At 38.9% G+C, this 22,723-nt stretch overlaps 2 long non-coding RNA genes across 2 annotated transcripts in view; one reads left to right on the top strand and one right to left on the bottom strand.

Annotated features, from left to right (window-relative positions):
* LOC309657801 overlaps window positions 1-22,236 on the bottom strand; it is a 214,486-nt gene extending 192,250 nt beyond the window's left edge. Inside the window, exon 1 of the long non-coding RNA XR_014261902.1 lies at window positions 20,330-22,236. This is a non-coding gene — a long non-coding RNA (uncharacterized lncRNA). The remainder of the gene's footprint in view (window positions 1-20,329) is intronic.
* LOC309657798 overlaps window positions 1-22,723 on the top strand; it is a 120,296-nt gene that overhangs the window by 51,229 nt on the left and 46,344 nt on the right. The gene's annotated exons all lie outside the window — the stretch shown is intronic.

Below are 22,723 nucleotides of genomic sequence, written 5' to 3'. Positions count from 1 at the left end.
ATACTGTATGACATCATTTACATGTAGAATCTAAAAAATAAAACAAATCAATGTATGTCAGAAAACAGAAACAGACTCACAGATATAGAAAACAAACTAGTGGATACCAGTGTGGAGAGGGAAGGGTGAGGGTAAGATAGAAGTATGTGATTAAGAGATACAAACTACTATGTATAAAATAGACAAGCAGCAAGGGCGTATTGTATAGCACAGGGAAATATAGCCATTATTTTGTAATAATTTTAAATGGAGTATAATCTATAAAAATATTGAATCACTATTCTGTACACCTGAAACTAACAATATTATAAATCAACTATTCTTCAACAAAAAAATGAAAAGATGTATTAGGCACTGTGCAGAAGTAGAGTACTTCCCCTACTTGATTGTATGAAAATTCATATTTAAAAAAAAATATGTGGAGGTCAAGCAAAACACATATTCTGACAAAATCTTGCTACTGGATTACCAGTTTGCCACCCCTGCCTAAATCCATACCAAAAATCCTTCCTGTAGCTTTGTTGTGCTTCCCTGACTCTGGTTGGCTGCTTCTGCTAAATCTCTGTCACATACTCCCCATAGACAGCAGCTGGTCTTTCCCAAAACAACTTGCCTAGCCTAGTTCTATCCAGGCAGCCCTAGACCTGGCAGTAGACCAAGTCCCCCAGCTAACCAACACCAGCGCCATTTACCTGTCCGTGTAATCAACCTGTTTTGTGTTGTGGATCCCTTTATCAAGATGATAAAGCCTATGGACTCATTCTCAGAATAATGATTTTAACACTTAAGTTACAATACATACCATTACAATGGAAACCAAGTATATTGAAATATAGACTTTAAATATTAAAAATAATACATTTGAAAATAATAATACATGTGTTCCTATATTAATGCATTAAATCAAAAGATCTAGCAGCATATCTATAACTACCATAATTTCAAAGTGGCAGGGAGAAATAAAGATATTAAGATATCTGCAACTACTACAATATGATAGGAAACTATTTGATTTCTATTGATGATGAGGTCACAGGCACTGCCAATACTACTGTTTATATTCGCAACTGGAGGAATTCTCAATTATAGTTAGAGATTAGTGAAAATAAAGCTCAATATTTTTGCCATCCAAGTTCATGAGCCCCCAGAATTCTATCTGAGGACCTTTTGGCGGTCCATGGAAAAGAAACTGACCTGGAACAACACATCCCAAAGGGCAATGCAATACTCTTCAGACATTCAGGGTACATCAAATGTTAGCAACACTGAAAATGTTAACTTCATTTTCATTGAATTAGACTAATAGTGACCAATGAGATGTTAAATAATGTAGCCATAGCATTGTTATACACTGCTGGTAGGAGTGTAAATTGGTACACCTTGATCATTTGGCTGTGTTTCAAAAGGCTTGAAAAAGTGCAAATGCCCTTTAACCCAGCAATTATGCTTCTCGAATTTATACTATGGAGTTGATAAGACATGTGTGAAAAGCTTGAAGCACAAGGATATTCATGCCCAGCTGCAAGAAATAATATGCAGCCAAGAGAAGATCATGTAGATCCATGATTATTGACATGAAAAGATGACAAATACAAAGTAAAAGCAGTATGGGGTTTATAAAAATAATTGCATATACATATAATTGCTAAGGAAAAAAAGCTTGGAAAAATATATACTCTTAGTGGTAATTTCTGATGATTTAATGTTGGTTTTGCATACTTGTATTTTCTCATTTTTTTTTACCAATTAAAATATATTATTTGTGTAAATATAGAAAAAAAAGGAGAGGGACAAAAATGTTACCATATTGAGTATTTATTTATTCTGTTTGGGAAGATATGTCCTGGGGAGACATTCTGGGGAGAAATAAGAAATTACATATCTTTACTCATTCAAAAAACTAGGTGCCAATTACTATTCTAGATGCTGAGATGCAAAATTGAACACGACAAACAAGGTGCCTTATCTCGTGGAATTTATTTTCTAGTGCAGAAAGCAGATAATTTATCCAACCGACAAATGCATAAATAACAACACATTGGGCAGAGATAAATGCTCTGAAAAAAATAAATAAAACAAGTGGAGGTAATAAGGAATAAATGGAGCAAGGGAGACTTCCTAAGGCTCAGGCCTTTCCACGGAAGTAATGTTTAAGTAGAAAGAGCAAGAATCAGTCCTCTATACATCTGGAAGAGGAAAGAGCATTTCATGTACTGGGAGAAGCTGATTCAAGTTCCTAAGGCAGGAATGAACTTGGCATATTTGATGAAAAAACAAAAGATCAGTGTGTCTGGAATGCAGTGGGAGAGGCAGAAAGTGACACTGGATGATACTGGATAAGCAGTCAAGAGCCAAATCACTTAGGGTCTTGAGAAGATGGTAAGGAATTTGAATGTTATTCTAAGTGCACGGTGGATGAAATTATTGTGCATAATTCTCTGCTCCATATACAAGTTTTGCAAATCTACACCCTTGAGATAGCCTCATGGTTGAAGGAGCATTCTTCCCCTTGAATCTGGGCTTGGCCATGTGACTAGTTTTGGCCAATCCTGTTGGCAGACATAACACAAACAGGAGCTTAAAATGTGCTCATGCATTTAGGTTTGCTGCTGGATTTCTGCCATTGCCGTGAGAAGAATACACTGCGTGTAGCCCACTGGCCCCCAAAAGAATAAGAGACATCCAGGGCATACCTGAATCAAACCTGCAGCCTGGAGCCAAGCTGAGCTCAGTCCAATAGATTTGCAGCACTATCCATCCAACTCACTGACATGTGAATGAGAAGAAATGGCTGTTGTTCTAAGTCACTGAATTTTAGGGTGGTTTGTTATGAAACATCATTGTGGCAATACTAACACAAGGAAAAATGGGAAGGCACTGAAGCTTATTAAGCAGAGAAGTGGCAAGACTGCTTTATATTACAAAAATTATTTTGACTGTTCACAGAATGGATTGCAGAGGTAAGGATAGAAATACAGAGACCAACTGGGAGCCTAATATATTTGTCCTGGTGGGAGATAATGATGGTGCCATTTACTGCAATGGCAGTGACCAGGGGAGGAAAAAGTTTAGCCTAGGAGGAGAGAACATAAATCAGGACATGCTAAGTTTAAATGGCTAAACGACGTCAGGGTAGAGTGGCCCAGTAGTCAGCTGAGAACTAGGGAAGAAGTCAGGATGCACATAGAAATCTGGGAGTCACTCGCTCAAAGTGGGGATTCCTGGAGGACGTTTTAGGTCTGGGAAGTGGTATGCCACAGGTAGGAGGACACAATTCTAGATCTTCATTTGTTTTAACCTTGTTTGCTTTCTCTTAAAAGATGATGTCTCAAAGAGTTCAGGCCATTTCTTTCACAGCTCCTGTAAATGAATCCCACACTCCTAATATCCCCCTTCTGAATAGAGATTCTCATGAATCTTGTTAGAAAGAAGTGGAACTAAGGAAAGAAAATGTCATTACTGTGGTCTGAGAAGGAGAAGACATATTCACCTTGGAACTCTCACAGATATTACTCTAACCTCCCATACAACAAAGCAGCTTTTCCCAAAATACCACGAGCAAAGCACTATTCCACAAGACATGAAGAACACTACCTGGAAATAACAAGGCTCTCTTTCTTTCATCACAGAGCATCTCACAAATCTAGCATTCTGCATAATACTCTTCGGGTAATGTAAACCAGAAGACATTTCTTCATCATCCAACATACTCAATGAAGCAGAGTCACTCAATGAAATTGGTCCTTGTTATCAGGTAGGCGCTATTAGCTTGGAGCCCTAACCTCATAAGAGATCCTGCTCTACTTTCAGATATCTCCTGTTCCAAGTCCCTCCCCCTGGAACTGAGATATCCTCCTTGGAGTTTTCACTCATTGATAGTAGTGTTAGCCATGGAGCCATACAGAGCAAACTTCCTTCATCACCCACAGGATATACCTGTATACTTGAAAGTAGTTTGTAATACAGCCTCCTTCTAAAGCCTTCTATTCTAAGAGCTGTATTCCCTGCAGTCATTTCTCACATACCCAGCCTCTGATGGGTCTACATCAGATGGCCCATATCTCTTGCACTGTCTTGTAGTTGGTTGTTTACATGCCCCAGTTCCCATATATCACAAGAACAGGTACTGTTAGGTATACTTTCTTCTACTCTCTACAGTGTCTAGAAATATACTCTCCACATAGGAAAATGTGGGTGAGCATTTGATGAATCGAATTAACATAACCGAAGACATCTATTACATTGTTTCTAAGTCTGTTCATTTCCAGTTCCCTCAACCTAGGTTCTTTGGAGAAAGTTTGTATCACAGAACTGAGTTTATGCTGATATTTTACTTCAAATGAGATGTGAGAACCCAAGTGGAAATCCTAAAAGGTTAGCACACTGTGTAAGTCCCTTAGAAAATGAAAAAAAGGAAGATCCAGGAAGTATTCTGTTCCTCCAATTCGTCCCTTTTCTTTGGTCCTACCGGGAATTATGTTGGTTTGTTACCTAGCAACAGAGCTTATCACTCGGCAATTTACAACCATTTCTCATTTGTCATCATTTGTCTAATCAAATCTGATCATAAATAAAATCTGCCCACAATCAACTGACTTCTGTTTGTAATTAGAAGCCATCTCCATCAGGGGAAGGACATTAATAGTCTCGCACCTTAAAAAATATATATATATTCTCACACCTCGCATGTGTTGATTTATTTGTGCCTTTTTGTCATTTTCTAACATGCTGCCCCTCACCATCTTATATGATTCAATCTGTCTTGATTCCCTTCAGCAAAATTCTATCTTTTGTTGTGAGTTGCTATCAATCCAGTTGCTTTGGATGAAATTTGTAGGTCATCTCTGCTCATTTATTCCGAGCGTATCATCTGTACAAGGTGACTTAATTTTGCAATATATTGCTTATGTTTAACACAGCTTCTTGCTCCCTTTCTATCATACCAGCTAGCTTTGCCTGATCAAGTCAATTGCAGAAACATTTCTTATTATGAATTGCAGTGGGCATGAGTCGTTTTGTATGTCTGACATTATTCTCCCCTTCTTCTGTTAACAGCAATCCCATTCTTTTGGGGATCCCAACCATAAAGTTATAGTTTGGGCGGTAAAGCAGAATACTCTATGCCTTTGGTCATAGAAAGAGATGTTAAAAAAATTTACCAGCTATGATACCCCCATTCCCTGGTCATAGTGCTTGGTCCAGGATGGGTCCATGATACAAGCCAGACCAAACTTTTGGGAATTCTCCAAATGAGCTGACAGAGAATGTCCTTTTTCCTCTTATCTCTCTAAAATAAAATATTAGCCCAGTGTTTCCTGTCGTCGTATGCCTTACCATGTGGAGAAGGCCTGTCTTCAGTACAGAGAATATAGAAGAGCAGAGAGGAGAGGCTAAGGGTTATACAGAGGTGGGCAGCTGAAGTAGACATAGAGGGGGGTGGGTGCAGTGAAAGCGTGAGAGAGAAAGGGAGGGAAGGAGGCAAAGGATGGAGGGAAAGAAAGGGAGAGAATATGAGAGACAATGTTGATGGCATTTGAGTTCCTGGTTCCAGTTCCTGAGGTGGCAGAATTGCCCTGATTCCTTTGATTATGTGAGCTATCCCAGTATCAATATCTTTTCCATAAAGCCCATATTTTTTAAAGGACATTCAAGTTGGGTTTCTCTCAATTGCAAGCCAAATAAATGACTTATACAATTATATGATTTATAATCCCACAAACTTGTAAAGCATTCTAGCCAAGACATGGAAGCAACCTAAGTGTCCACTGACAGATGAATGGATAAAGAAGATGTGGTACACATACACATGGTATATTACTCAGCCATAAAAAAGAATGAAATGATTTTTTTTTTTTTTTTTTTGGCTGTACTGCACAGCTTGTGGGATCTTAGTTCCCCAAACAGGGAAAAAACCCAGGCCCCCTGTAGTGGAAGCACAGGGTTCTCACCACTGGACCACCAGGGAATTCCCAAAATAATGCCATTAATAATGCATTTGCCACGACATGGGTGAACCTAGAGATTATCATACTAAATGAAATAAGTCAGAGAGAGAAAGACAAATATCATATGATATCGCTTGTACGTGGAATCTAAAAAAAATATACTAATGAACTTATTTACAAAACAGAAAGAGGCTCACAGACAGAAAACGAACTTATGATTACCAAAGGGGAAAAGTGGGGAGGGGGATAAATTAGGAGTTTGGGATTAAAATACACATACTGTATATATAAAATAGATAAATAATAAGGACCTACTGTATAACACAGGGAACTATACTCAATATCTTGTAATAACCTACAATGGAAAAGAATCTAAAAAAGAATAGATAGATCGATAGACAGATAGATAGATGTATAACTGAATCACTTTGCTATACACCTGAAACTAACACAACATTGTAAATCAACTATATTTCAATACAAATTTAAAAAATAAAATAAAAAATATTTTCGCAGTCATCATCAGTTTGGATCCTAGCAACAACATTTGAATCCTTAGAAGTAGTTAACGTAGATGGAATTGTACCCATTTTGTAGATTAGAAAACAGAGGTGCAAAAACTGATTTATTTGGTAATGCAGCTAGTGGGGACAAGACTTTTGACTCTTAGTCCCACACTCTGTACAATACAGCAGTTACCTCCCCACTCCACACCAAGTCTGGTAACCATAAAGCAGCGTGAAAGCAACTGTGCAGCTGTAGAAAAACATATGGTGCAGTAGCTGGTTTGGCACTCAAGAAGCTTATTTATAAGGGGAGATAATATAGATTCAGATACAATAAACTGAAAACACAAAGATCAGTTTTCCACAGGCAGGACCAAAGTAATAACTATAGCAGTCCTACGCTGGGTTCATCAGGAAAGAAGGGGTTCAGATGGAAGGAGGGAAGCGAAGACATTTCAGGTGCCCCAGAAACAACGTGAGCAAAGGTACAGAAGCCGGAGTAGACGCTGTGTACTGTGGAGACACATCTGGCTGGAGGGAAGGGTGTTGAGTTTATCTTCTAAATATAGCTTGAACCCTTCCATTTCTCTCCTCCTCCACTGCCACCACTCCGATCCTTTCATCTGACTCCTGGATTATTGAACTAGCTTCCAAACTATTCTCCCCACATTCTTTCCTTCATTGCAATTCATTCTCCACATTGCAGCCCAAGTGATCTTTGAAAACAATATATCTAATCAGGTCACTCTCCTACCTAAAGCAACAGTCTCACACTGCTCTCAAGATGTAGACCTCACCCTTCACATGGGCCACAGGGTGCCGTAGCCTTTCCAGCCTCAGAGGACACCTTGCTGTGCCTCGTCTCCACATTCCAGCCACACTGAATGTCATCACACTGACATAACACATCCTGCTCTCTCTGGCCACAGGTCATTTGCACTTGCTGGTTTCTCTTCCCAGAATGTTGTTTCTCTCTTTCCTCCCCTCTCCCTTCTCTCCTCTCCCTGCTCCTCTTTATCTCTTTCCTCCTTCATTTATTCAAAGAATAATAATTGGATGCATCTTATGCAACAGAGAGGTGAGTTTCAGATAGTCATTAAGAATAAGGATTATGGAACCACAGTGTGGTGTGTTGAAACCTGGTTCTGATACTTATCACCTGTGTTACCTTTTAACAGGGTCATTCAAATTCCCTTTGTCTCCATTTCATCATACTTCTAATTACCTTGTATGGTTGAGGGTTAAAGGAGCACATAGAAAGTCATATATCAATATCCAACAAAAGGGCTATTTGAGTGTGTGCAATAATAATTATTGCAGCTGAATTCTACTCACTTTCAGGATGCCATGGTAGATGTTATGTCCTCAGAGAAGGTTTCTCTAAGTCCCTGGACTAAGCAGGGCCCCTGCTCTATAAGCTTATTCTCCTTTTCATTTCACTGTACTCATCTTCTTACTTTAATCCATTTTTTCATTGGATTATAAATCCTAAGGAGGCAAGGATCATGTCTATTTTGTTTACCATTTTACTAAAAGGTTCTAGTACAACAGCTGGTTCAGAGTAAGAGTTAACTATATTATTTATTTATGAGAGAGTCAAGGTTAAAATGATGATTTCTGTGAAAGCCAGGGAAAATGAATTGGGACTTCACCTGTATGCAGTGGGGGAACCATTTGTGCTTCCCTGAGATTGGAAACGACGCAAGAACAAGTTCACTTTAGAGAGTATTATATCCATAGCACCTGCATCTTAAGTGATCTTGCCGGCCCTTGTTATCACCTGAAACAGCAATGATCTGAACAGATTCTGAGATGTTTGCCTCCCCCATCTGGGACATCCTGGGACAACCTGTGACTCATGATAACGTAAGGGATATGACAGTGCTTCTACTGACACCAAGACCTTAAAAATTATTACAAGAGCTATCATCAAAACCGGGCCAAATCAGGAGAACCTACGCTCACAAGAAGGGCCAGGCAGATTTTTAAATATCAGAACAAAGGAACAGCGCTGTTTCCAGGCAAGGGCTCAGCAGCCAAAAAAAATGAGAAGAGAAGGCTTTAAAATGGGACTCGAGGCGCATAGATCACCTAGGAGAGAGCACACAGAAAGATTCACAAAGCTCCTTCTCCTCTGCCCTACAGTCAGAATGGTACCCATTAAACCTCACACTCAATTCCAGCCATTTCATGCATGTGCTGTGGCCCAGACCATAAGATCTTCTTGGCACTAGGAGAGCATGTATCTCGGTATGGACTAACGAAAATTCCATGATTGGAGGCTAATACATCTGGTGTCTGCCCTTGTCTGCTGCGCTGACATTCATTCATTAGACAATAATCTGTTCAGTGCCTACTATGCCGCTTGGGGGTGCTGGAGATGGAAAGGTGAGATCTCTTCTCTTGGGAACGGCATCGTATCATTAGGACATGTGAGCGAGAGAAACCCAGCTTCGTCCTAAGCTATGGTCATGATTGTGTTCAAAGAAGGTTTGGACAATTTGTAACTTAAAAATCACCAGGATGGCTTAATATAAAGTAATGAGAAGTGTTCTGGGAAAGAGATTCAGGTAGGCAACACATAACAAAGCCTTGGATAGTAGAGGAGATGGGCAACTCAATCCATCCTCCTCCAACTTCCTTTTCTCATCCAGCCCATCATGGACTCACACCCGAGTCCTTAGGGAGAGAAGGCGGAATACTGTGAGTCAAAACTGAAAGAAGAGCGTTCACTAAAACTCTTTAAGCGGCTGAAGCACAGGGCAGTATTGCCTTTGTACCTATGGCACTAAAGGAGAAGAGAGGCCCCCTCTGCCTGAGCCTTGGTTTGGTTTAGCACATTGAGAGCAACAGAGATCAGAGTCCGTTGGCACCTCCAGGGAGCTAGAGCACCTAAGGTAAGGTACTCAGTGGAAACTACAGCAGAGAACTGCGCTAATGGTACCAGGCAAAGGGCCTCTGAGCAGTGTAAGGTTGGTAGAGGTTTAACAACCAGATGTCCAGGAAAAGAAAATGTGTGTGTGTTTCATTTAAAGTTTGCTGATATTAAGAACATATAACATACAACTTACAATTAATAATAAAATATACAATAGTCTTTATTGTAAATTCTATAGAACCAATGAATTCTCACAGAACGCTTTCATTTGATTTTTGTGAAACCCTTGTACCTATAACCAACCTATGGTTGCCGTTGACAAACAAGTGTAGTTCTAACCGGAATGTTAGTTGATATTTTCTTTATGCTAATGAGTAAGACGAAAGTGAAAGAAGTAAAACATATGACAGAACTTCACTCACTGTCAATCAGGACTTCTTTGATGAATTGGAAAATAGTTTTTGAGTACTGGAAGAACATTTCCTAAAAATTTTTGTTCTATTAACAATGTACTGGCTCCAGACATAATACACTTTAAAATATATTCTGTATTATTGACATTTTCTTTATCATTTTCTGAAGTCTAGACAACCAACAAAACAATGAGTCAAGCCCTGGTTTGTAGAGTTTGCCAGTTTCCATGGGATAAATACTCCCAATATGGCCAATTTCAAACTACCAATGTGATGGCATTGAGTTGGGACAAGGTGTGTACTGCATGCCATTATATAGTATAACATAATCATACAGATACAATTGACACACATATCCTCTGGAGCATAGATAATAGTAAAATGTAGTGAAATAATTAGGCAATGATGAGTTTTGAGTATTTATTAACTTTGTTTTTAATACATTTATTTGTGAATTTATATTATTTTATTTGTAAAAATGGCTGTGTTGAATAATTAGCTTGCAAAATTCCTGGAAAATTAACTATCTACTCCAGTACAAGTCATCTCCTGCACACCACTGCATCTGGCGGATGTGGAGATGCCACACTCAGACCCTCCATAAGAAAAGACTCCTCCTGGGCTATGAGGAGTGTAGCTTGTTAAGAGGCTTAAAGTTCTGCCTCAGTTTTCAAGCCAAGGGCATGCTATTCTCAGGATGGCCCCCAGCCAATGACTGAGCAATAATGGTATAAAACTCGCCATTTCTGTATAATGTGGGACTCCTGTGATAGGAAATCTTTGCTCTAAGCTCCCCTTTGGACTGGCAGAAACTTTGTCTGATTGGCATCACAGTCTGACATCTCTCCCTGCCCTCTCTTGTACCCACACTTTCCTTTCACAGGTGTTACTCCAAAGAACCCCTTATACTCCCAACTCCATCTCACTGTCTGCTCCCCAGGGAATCCAACCTCCAACAAGGCACTGAAGTCAGAGGGGAAGTAGCTTCATGTGGTATCACAGAGACTGGGGACTGCAACAAATGGAAATGACCAAAGAGGACAGAGGAAGTGACAGCACCCATCATGAGAAACCTGACTGGATTCATTCATGAACACAAGGGAAATGCCTCCCCTCTGCCACACACACACACACACACAATGGGGTCTCTAAAAAATAAGTAAAATTTATCAGGGGCTGGGGAACCTGAAATAATAACAAGGCTGAGAAATGAATTGGTACCTTTTTCTATTAATGTGACTCTATCAGTCCATTCCCACGTGGAACAGCCAGGCTGGGAAAGTGCAGGTAATTATAATGCAATGTGATAAGTGCTCTATTGGAGGGATGAATCAGTTTCTTTCAAAACAGAAAAGGCAAGTCATTAAAGTAATAAACGAGCCAGGGGAGGCTTCACAAAGGAGGTGTTATTTGATCTGGATCTTGAATACTGAGTAGGAATTGGACAAGCAAACAATTTACTGGGAGAATTTGATGGGCAGGGGACAGACTGCAGCAGGCTCTAAGATATGATTACTGACTCAGTCACCACCATTATTTGAATTATTTCCAAGAGCAGATCCTCATTTCAGTGAAACATCTACACATTTTCCTGACCCTCCCTTAGCATCAAGAATGTGTTTGTGAAACAACTCCAGGTGGAGAGTAGGGTATGGGTAGAGCAGTCGCAAAATTTGGCAAAGGGCAATTAAGCTGCTCCTTATGGAGATCAACCCCATGGTTGGCTTCATGGTTTCACTAGACTTGTTTTCAGATTTTGCTATAGTGCAAAGCACTCCAGGCCAGGAATTTAGGGGACTGTGTTCCAGTCCTCGGCCTAAGACTGTCTCCCCACCTATAAAATAGAGTTAATAATCCAGGCCTCCCTTAATTCAACAAAGCTTTTGTGAGGGTCTACTGAGGTAAGAGAGAGGAAAATGATTTGAAAATTATGAAAACACTATGTGGCGCTTACTCGACACCCACTCAGGAAAGCCATACCCATTGATCACTCTTCATTTTCTCTCCCCAAGTCTAGAGCAGATCCTTCTGTTATATGGCGAGTCTCAACTCCCTGTAGTTTTCCATCATAGCACCTACTGTTGGGACTTACACAGTTGTGTGATTATTTCATGAATGATGGTCTCTCCCAGTAAGTCCATTGGGGCCATATCGCAACGAGTACATTCACTTTGTTCCTAGTGCCTAACAAAGTCCCTGGAGCATGTCAAGTGCTCAGTAAGTATTTGTTGGATAAATGGGTTATCTACTGCACCTTTCAGTTAAGTTTCATGTTACTTTTTTATCATTGAGAAGCTGACCCTGACTGTGAACTACTTGAAAATAGGCAACAAGAGCTTTAACCTCTGCATCCGCAATCCCTAGCACAATGCCTGGCACATACTAGGTACGAATAAATATTTAATTGATAGATAGCTTACATACAACTTCCTGGTACAGCCTTTTGCATGTGGCAGGAACTCAATAATTCATTGCGCATTAAATGAATGTGAAAATAGCTGCTTTTGCTTGTACACCTGCTGTAAATATTTATCTCTACGTTTTAACTACTAAACATTTAAAAAACTATTCTACCTTCTTTGGGATGTTAAAGTAGTAGCACTGGGTAGAGGAAAGCTTGAGATTCTTAATAGACTTCTTTGTATTTGAATCTAGATAGGAGCCCTGCAGCCAGGGAAGGGTTTCTTAACTCTCTGAGAGTCAATTTCTTCATCTGCAGAATTGAAATAACGTTTTATAAATGTTAAATGAGATAAAGTATATGAGGGATATTGTATAGACTTTTGGCGATGGTCTACCATATTCTCAACAAATATCAGCTTTCTTTTCTACTTTGATCTCTATTCTGCCTTCACTGACATGTCAGGTTTCCAAACTTCTCCCCAAAGGCTAAAAGAGGAATTAAGTGGCTGTTCTTCCCTATGGCTCGGTGTGTGGTTTTATCTCAAATAGTGCTCAGCAAGGTCACCTGTCTAACATCAATCTTTAGCATGGGAGAATGAAAAGAACATTAGGCTGGGAATCTACCTAGGTTCTAGCTCAGATCCTGGCACTAACCAGCTGTGCATTAGACAATTCGTTTCTTCACCCACTGTTCTTGGAGACTCTGACACTACTCTCAACACTTGGAAATATATTAGAGGCAAAAATAGACAAAAACCCTGCCCTTGTGGAGCTTACAAATGTGTGGTCAGTAGGAAACACTGACCAAAAGAAGATCAACACAACAAAGTGAATTATGTAGTATGTTAGGGGATAATGAGTGCTATGGAACAAATAAAAAGTTGAGCTGGGTAAGGGGAAACAGAGAGTGCTGGTGCTGGGCGGGGGAGGGGGAGCTGCAGGCAGGGTCCAGCATTACATAGGCTCACTGAGGAAGGGATATTTGAGCAGACGTGAAAGAGGTGGGAGGCCATCCAGTGGGTATTTGGGGGAGGAGCATCAAGGGTAAGAGAAGACCTAGATTAAGACCCGGAGAGGGTAGGGAGGGTGGGAGGGAGATGCAAAAGGGAGGAGATATGGGGATATATGTATATGTAAAGCTGATTCACTTTGTTATAAAGCAGAAACTAACAAACCACTGTAAAGCAATTATACTCCAATAAAGATGTTAAAAAAAAAAAAAAAAAAGACCCGGAGGGGATGTGTCTGAGAAACACAAAGAGTCCAGTGTAGCTATTTTGGAATAAGCGAAGAGAGAAGGAGGATGTGAGGACAGGACAGTGAGTATTTCAGACCCTTCAAAGTTTGGGCTTTTTAGGTTGTTACATATTTGAAAAAGAATAGATACATGTATATGTATAACTGAATCACTTTGTTGTACACCTGAAACTAACAACATTGTTAATCAGCTATACTCCAACATAAAATAAAAAGTTAAAAAAAAATTGGGGGGCTTTAATCTGAGTGAAATGGTTTTGCTGGCCTTCCCTACACATGCGGAAAAGAAATTCAGACTAGATTCTTTCTGAGATCCCTTCTACCTCTTACTACATTCCAGGATTTTCTTTCCATTTGGGTACTGAGAGCTATAATAACTGGGATAGGCAAATCATGGGAAACTGGGTAAGAATACATAAACTGTATTCTAACAGATGGGCACACACAGGATTTATATGTGTAATTTTACCTCTTGTCTAAAACTAAGAGAGATGTCATAGGACAACAGAACAGGACTCTGGCATTTTCTGTATTTGGACAAGCTAGTTGTCGAATACCACACCCACAACTTGAGCTGCGCAGGTACTTAACTTGCCTCGCCTCAATTTCCTCATCTGTAAAGTGGGGATAACTGTGGTTCCTATCTCACTGATTTATTCTGAGGATTAAATAAGATGATGCACCAAGTTCTTAGCACAGTATTGGACACGTAGTAAACTCTCAATACATTTCACTATATTTAATTTTACATAGTAGGTGTTAACAAAGGCTTATTGAACTGAATTTTCAAAACGTCTATATTTGGTATTTGTGTGCTAATTTTACCTCTTGTATACCATCAAACATGCATTTTGGAGTCTCATTTCAACAAATGCCTGTTAGTTTATTACATGCAGCGCACAGATGTGTGGATGAATAAGACAAAGTCCCTGTTTTACAGGGACATAAGTGGAAGAGACATATCCATAAAAGTAACTGTACTTCAGGGCAGTCTATTAAAACTGTTTTAATAGAAGGGCCACACATAACGGCAGAATGGAGAAGGAGAGATTAATCCCAGTTGGGGTTATACTGGATAGTTTCATGGGGGAGATGAGGGATTTGAGCAAGTTGGCAAGTATGTCTCATATCTCCCTATGGACGAACAACACAGTAAACAGTCTTTATTTTCTTCCAGATGGCACTAGTAAATTATGAACTCAGTGACTTAGAAAATTGTTGCAAGTTTGTAGACACCTTGACTCATATTGCTCCTGGCAAATGACTTCACAAGAGCAAAGCTGGGTCCTAATGGCCACAGTGGTAAAGCTGTAGTGAGGAGCGAAATTCAATTCACATTTTTGCCTGCTAGGGGAACAGCAGATGAAAGTTCTATTGGGGGTGGGGGGGGGGGAGGAAGGAAGGAGGGAGGGAGGGAGGGAGGGAAAAAAGAAAGATCTGTGATTGCACTCAACTCCATGATCAAGTAGGGCATAATTACCCAAGAAAGTTATTTCCGAATGAATCTTTGCCCCCTCAGTCTTTTATTTCCAGAAACACTATTTCAGCTATTGGACAGCCGGAGGAAAATTGTTCTTCTTGGTAAGTAAGCATGCACTGCTGCTCCTGCTGGGAAAATATGAGATGCTTAGGAAAGATTTCACAAAAAGCTATCAGTTCACACGTACATTTTCCAGGAGTTCGTCCAAGGAGAGCTTGGATATTTCTAGGGCTATAACACACTTCTCTAATAGAACATACTGGGTGTTCCCAGAGGAACAAATGAAACTCTTAAATATCCTTCTTTTGCCACTCCCCCTTGCCTTCTTCTGCTCTCAAGCTGCATGGATAAGTGGCCAAGATAATACATTTTGGAACAGCTATAGATTTCTAGACTTTTTGAATTATGTTGTTCTACTTAACTAATAGAAAGTCTCTCATTTTGTCTAACAAGGCTATGGTCAAAGGAATATTCTCCATAGCATATCCTCCTCTCAGAAGTCTGGCTGGACAAGAGAAAATTGGTCTAAGATGTTTGATGATATGTGAAAGTACTGTGAACTTTTTGGGTGGTATTGTGGTATGGTTTTTTTAAGTCATTATCATTTATAAATACATTCAGAGATACTTAAGCATAAAATGATCCAGTATTTGCAATTTGCTTCAACATAATAGAGGGGAGATTTGGTAGAGGTAAGATGAAACAAGACCGGCTCTGAGTACATGTGAGAGGTACGAAACTCTCATTATACTATTTTCTGCCTTTATAATGTTTTAAATTTTCCATAATTTTTTATAAAGAGAGAGGCTCAAGCTCGATGATCTCACTGAATTTGAAAAGAGACTCAGTGATCTAGAAGAATGGGAGGTTTGGGTTGGAGAGCACGTCTTTGGCATTTAACATATCAGAGATGGACGAAGGGCAGATATCATGGCAGTGTGATGCTGAGCCAGAGGGAAGGTAAAACTTAATGGATGGGAGGAGATAAAGGAGCTATGAGGCCAGGGTTTTCAATGGTTAAGGACTAACCCATAGAATTATTCTTGTGGTTTTTGATGCATAGTCCTGACTGAACTATCCCGGTCTTTAACTCTATTGTTCACTAGAGAGTGGACAGGGAAACAAGGAGAGAAGAGGGTGGGTTGGAAAGAAATATGAAGATATAAACCACAAAAACAAACTGCTTGGACTAGTTCCTGCCCCAAACAGCATATTAATTAATTCTTTGGATGATGCTATAGAAAGTGTGCTTATTGCACTTAAGAATGCCAAGCAGAAAAGGATAGAGAATCCACAGAATGATAGAAGCAACATCCTCATATCTTAATATGTCAGAATTGTGAGCTCAGTATACCTAGATGAAATGAAACAAATAAATGTAAATTCCCACCCTGGAGTTCAAACACCAATGGCACAAATATAAGGTAGGAGACACAGAGCTGAGAAATAGACCACATGAATACACTTAGGGAAATTTAACAGGCAATAAATGCCATGTAGACAACATAATGAGGCTAACAAACAGAAAAATTAATCCTTTTAAATGTGCATTAGAAGTAATGGAATATTTGAATTGAAGGAAATGGTAGACCTATCTGTATTGGCCAGGCCTCCTTTGGAATTTCAGGCTCATTTGTGCCCAGAAGACACAAAAAACAAAGCACATTCAGAGCAGAGTACTGAATGAAGAAGGGGTCTGAAGACCTGTCCTTGAGAAATGACTGAGCAACTAAGGGTGCTGAAGTAAAACGATTCACTCAGGACATCTGTAACCTCTGAAGTGCTGGACCATGGAAGAGAAATAATATGGCTCCAGCAGTGGAACTGGGCCAAATGTGAACACGTTACAGGGGATCAGATTACAGGTCAAGAAGAAGAAACTCTTTACAAAGACCAGAAGTGTCCACAGATTGAAAGCCCTGTCACGTGGGCCACTGAATATCTATTAGAGCTAAGAGATGATGATGATGGCTATTATTATTATTATTATTATTGCTGTTATAGGTGTGAAATAAGTCTATTAGAGCTGTGAGATGTGTATTAGAGTTAGAGCAATGCCATGCAGCTGATCAGCCACGTGTGGCTATTGAATACTTGAAATGGGGCTAGTACAAACTGATGTGCTATAATTACAAAACATGCACCAGATTTTGAAGACTTAGCATGAAAAAAAGAAATGTAAACTATCTAACCTCAATAATTTATGCTGATATACTTTATATATATGTTGATACATATTTATATTGATAATATTTTAGATATATTGGGCTAAATAAAATATATCATTAAAATAAACTTCACCTATTACTCTTAACTTTTTTTTTTTTACATCTTTACTGGAGTATAATTGCTTTAAAATGGTGTGTTAGTTTCTGCTTTCTAACAAAGTGAATCAGCTATACATATACATATATCCCCATATCTCCTCCCTCTTGTGTCTGCCTCCAATCCTCCCTATCCCCCCCGCAAGGGGGTCACGAAGCACCGAGCTGACCTCCCTGTTCTATTCAGCTGCTTCCCACTAGCTATCTATTTTACATTTGGTAGTGTGTATGTGTCCATGCCATTCTCTCACTTCGTCCCAGCTTACCCTTCCCCCTCCCCATGTCCTCAAGTCCATTCTCTACATCTGCATCTTCATTGCTGTCCTGCCCCTAGGTTCTTCAGAACCATTTTTTTTTCAGATTCCATATATATGTGTTAGCATACGGTATTTGTTTTTCTCTTTCTGACTTACTTCACTCTGTATGACAGACTCTAGGTCCATCCACCTCACTACAAATAACTCAATTTCGTTTCTTTTTATGGCTGAGTAATATTCCATTGTATATATGTGCCACATCTTCTTTATCCATTCATCTGTCAATGGACACTTAGGTTGCTTCCATGTCCTGACAATTGTAAATAGTGCTGCAATGAACATTGTGGCACATGACTCTTTTTGAATTATGGTTTTCTCAGGGTATATGCCCAGTAGTGGGATTGCTGGGTCATATGGTAGTTCTATTTTTAGTTCTTTAAGGAACCTCCATACTGTTCTCCATAGTGGCTGTATCAATTTACATTCCCACCAACAGTGCAAGACGGTTTCCTTTTCTGCACACCCTCTCTAGCATTTATTGTTTGTAGATTTTTTGATGATGGCCATTCTGACTGGTGTGAGGTGATGCCTCATTGTAGTTTTGATGTGCATTTCTCTAACGATTAGTGATGTTGAGCATTCGTTCATGTGTTTCTTGGCAATCTGTATATATTCTTTGGAGAAATGTCTATTTAGGTTTTCTGCCCATTTTTGGATTGGGTTGTTTGTTTTTTTGATATTGAGCTGCATGAGCTGCTTGTAAATTTTGGAGATTAATCCTTTGTCAGTTGCTTCATTTACAAACATTTTCTCCCATTCTGAGGGTTGTCTTTTCATCTTGTTTATGGTTTCCTTTGCTGTGCAAAAGATTTTAAGATTCATTGGGTCTCATTTGTTTAATTTTCTTTTTATTTCCATTTCTCTGGGACATGGGTCAGAAAGGATCTTGCTGTGATTTATGTCATAGAGTGTTCTGCCTATGTTTTCTTCTAACAGTTTTATAGTGTCTGGCCTTACATTTAGGTCTTTAATCCATTTTCAGTTTATTTTTGTGTATGATGTTAAGGAGTGTTCTAATTTCACTCTTTTACATGTAGCTGTCCAGTTTTCCCAGCACCACTCATTGAAGAGGCTGTCTTTTCTCCATTGTATATTCTTGCCTCCTTTATCAAAAATAAGGTGACCATGATGCAAGGGTTTATCTCTGGGCTTTCTATCCTGTTCCATTGATCTATATTTCTGGTTTTTTGCCAGTACCATACAGTCTTGATTACTGTACCTTTGTAGTATAGTGTGAAGTCTGGGAGTCTGATTCCTCCAGCTCCATTTTTCTTTCTCAAGATTGCTTTGGCTATTCGGGGTCTTTTGTATTTCCATACAAATTATGAAATTTTTTGTTCTACTTCTGTGAAAAATGTCATTGGTAGTTTGATAGGGATTGCATTGAATCTGTAGATTGCCTCGGGTAGTATAGTCATTTTCACAATGTTGATTCTTCCAATCCAAGAACATGGTATATCTCTCCATCTGTTTCTATCATCTTTAATTTCTTTCATCAGTGTCTTATACTTTTCTGCAAACAGGTCCTTTGTCTCCTTAGGTAGGTTTATTACTAGATATTTTATTCTTTTTGTTGCAATGGTAAATGGGAGTGTTTCGTTAATTTCTCTTTCAGATTTTTCATCATTAGTTTACAGGAATGCAAGAGATTTCTGTGCATTAATTTTGTATCCTGCTACTTTACCAAATTCATTGATTAGCTCTAGTAGTTTTTTGGTAGAGTCTTTAGGATCCTCTATGTATAGTATCACATCATCTGCAAACAGTGACAGCTTTACTTCTTCTTTTCCAATTTGGATTCCTTTTATTGCTTTTTCTTCTCTGATTGCTGTGGCTAAAACACCCAAAACTATGTTGAATAATAGTGGTGAGAGTGGACAACCTTGTCTCGTTCCTGATCGTAGAGGAAATGGTTTCAGTTTCTCACTATTGAGAATGATGTTGGCTGTGGATTTGTCATATATGGCCTTTATTATGTTGAGGTAAGTTACCTCTATGCCTACTTTTGGAGGGTTTTTATCATAAATGGGTGTTGAATTTTGTTGAAAGCTTTTTCTGCATCTATTGAGATGATCATACGGTTTTCTCCTTCAATTTGTTAATATGGTGTATCACATTGATTGAATTGCGTATATTGAAGAATCCTTGCATTCCTGGGATAAACCCCACTTGATCATGGTGTATGAACCTTTTAATGTGCTGTTGGATTCTGTTTGTTAGTATTTTGTTGAGGGTTTTTGCATCTATATTCATCAGTGATACTGGCCTGTAGTTTTCTTTCTTTGTGACATCTTCGTCTGGTTTTGGTATCAGGGTGATGGTGACCTCGTAGAATGAGTTTGGGAGTGTTCCTCCCTCTATTATATTTTGGAAGAGTTTGAGAAGGATAGGTATTAGCTCTTCTCTAAATGTTTCATAGAATTTGCCTGTGAAGCCATCTGATCCTGGGCTTTTGTTTGTTGGAAGATTTTTAATCAGTCTCAATTTCAGTGCTTGTGATTGGTCTGTTTATATTTTCTATTTCTTCCTGCAGTCTCGGAAGGTTGTGTTTTTCTAAGAATTTGTCCATTTCTTCCAGGTTGTCCATTTTATTGGCATATAATTGCTTGTAGTAATCTCTCATGATCCTTTGTATTTCTGCAGTGTCAGTGGTTACTTCTCCTTTTTCATTTCTAAGTTTATTGATTTGAGTCCTCTCCCTCTTTTTCTTGATGAGTCTGGCTAATGGTTTATCAATTTTGTTTATCTTCTCAAAGAACCAGCTTTTAGTTTTATTGATCTTTGCTACTGTTTTCTTTGTTTCTACTTCATTTATTTCTGCTCTGATCTTTATGATTTCTTTCCTTTTGCTAATTTTGGGGTTTTTTTGTTCTTCTTTCTCTAATTGCTTTAGGTGTATGGTTAGGTTGTTTATTTGAGATGTTTCTTGTTTCTTGAGGTAGGATTGTATTGCTATAAACTTCCCTCTTATAACTGCTTTTGCTGCATCCCATAGGTTTTGGGTCGTCGTGTTTTGTCATTTGTTTCTAGGTATTTTTTGATTTCCTCTTTGATTTCTTCAGTGATCTCTTGGCTATTTAGTAGCATATTGTTTAGCCTCCATGTGTTTGTATTTTTTACAGTTTTTTCCTGTAATTGATATCTAGTCTCATAGCGTTGTGATCGGAAAATACACTTGATACGATTTCAATTTTCTTGAATTTACCAAGGCTTGATTTGTGACCCAAGATATGATCTATCCTGGAGAATGTTCCATGAGCACTTGAGAAGAAAGTGTATTCTGTTGTTTTTGGATGAAATGTCCTATAAATATCAATTAAGTCCATGTTGTTTAATGTATCATTTAAAGCTTGTGTTTCCTTATTTATTTTCATTTTGGATGATCTGTCCATTGGTGAAAGTGGGGTGTTAACGTCCCCTACTATGACTGTGTTACTGTCGATTTCCCCTTTTATGGCTGTTAGCGTTTGCCTTATGTATTGAGGTGCTATTATTTTGGTGGCATAAATATTTACAATTGTTATATCTTCTTCTTGGATTGATCCCTTGATCATTATGTAGTGTCCTTCTTTGTCTCTTGTAATAGTCTTTATTTTAAAGTCTATTTTGTCTGATATGAGAATTGCTACTGCAGCTTTCTTTTGATTTCCATTTGCATGGAATATCTTTTTCCATCCCCTCACTTTCTGTCTGTATGTGTCCCTAGGTCTGAAGTGAGTCTCCTGTAGACAGCATATATATGGGTCTTGTTTTTGTATCTATTCAGCCAGTCTATGTCTTTTGGTTGGAGCATTTAATCCATTTACATTTAAGGTAGTTATCGATATGTATGTTCCTATTACCATTTTCTTAATTGTTTTGGGTTTGTTATTGTAGGTCTTTTCCTTCTCTTGTGTTTCCTCCCTAGAGAAGTTCTTTTGGCATTTGTTGTAAAGCTGGTTTGGTGGTGCTGAATTCTCTTAGCTTTTGCTTGTCTGTAAAGGTTTTAATTTCTCTATTGAATCTGAATGAGATCCTTGCTGGGTAGAGTAATCTTGGTTGTAGGTTTTTCCCTTTCATCACTTTAAATATGTACTGCCACTCCCTTCTGGCTTGCAGAGTTTCTGCTGAATGATCAGCTGTTAACCTTATGGGGATTCTCTTGTATGTTATTTGTTGTTTTTCCCTTGCTGTTTTTAATATTTTTTCTTTGTATTTAATTTTGATAGTTTGATTAATATGTCTTGGTGTGTTTTATCCTTGGATTTATCCTGTATTGGACTCTCTGTGCTTCCTGGACTTGATTAACTATTTCCTTTCCCATATTAGGGAAGTTTTCAACTATAATCTCTTCAAATATTTTCTCAGTCCCTTTCTTTATCTCTTCTTCTTCTGGGACCCCTATAATTCAAATGTTGGTGCATTTAATGTTGTCCCAGAGGTCTCTGAGACTGTCCTCAATTCTTTTCATTCTTTTTTCTTTATTCTGTTCTGCGGTAGTTATTTCCACTATTTTATCTTCCAAGTCACTTATCCATTCTTCTGCCTCAGTTATTCTGCTATTGATTCCTTCTAGAGAATTTTTAATTTCATTTATTGTGTTGTTCATCATTGTTTGTTTGCTCTTTAGTTCTTCTAGGTCCTTGTTAAACGTTTCTTGTATTTTCTCCATTTTATTTCCAAGATTTTGGATCATCTTTACTATCATTAGTCTGAATTCTTTTTCAGGTAGACTGCCTATATCCTGTTCATTTGTTTGGTCTGGTGGGTTTTCACCTTGCTCCTTCATCTGCTGCATATTTCTCTTTCTTCTCATTTTGCTTAACTTACTTTGTTCGGTGTCTCCTTTTCACAGGCTGCAGGTTCGTAGTTCCCGTTGTTTTTGGTGTCTGCCCCCAGTGGGTAAGGTTGGTTCAGTGGGTTCTGTAGGCCTCCTGGTGGAGGGGACTGGTGCCTGTGTTCTGGTGGATGAGGCTGGATGTTGTCTTTCTGGTGGGCAGGACAGCATCTGGTGGTATGTTTTGGGGTATCTGTGACCTTATTATGATTCTAGGCAGCCTCCCTGCTAATGGGTGTGGTTGTGTTCCTGTCTTACTAGTTGATTGGCATAGGGTATCTAGCACTATTGCTTGCTGGTCGTTGAGTGGAGCTGGTCCTTAGCATTGAGATGGAGATCTCTGGGAGAGCTTTCGTCGTTTGAAATTACATGGAGCCAGGAGGT

This window comes from Balaenoptera physalus (assembly GCF_965194825.1).
Source record: "Balaenoptera physalus genome assembly, chromosome: 3".
Taxonomy (NCBI): Eukaryota; Metazoa; Chordata; class Mammalia; order Artiodactyla; family Balaenopteridae; genus Balaenoptera; species Balaenoptera physalus.
The sequence above is the reverse complement of the archived record's forward strand: the minus strand, read 5'-3'. Positions and strand labels throughout refer to the sequence as shown.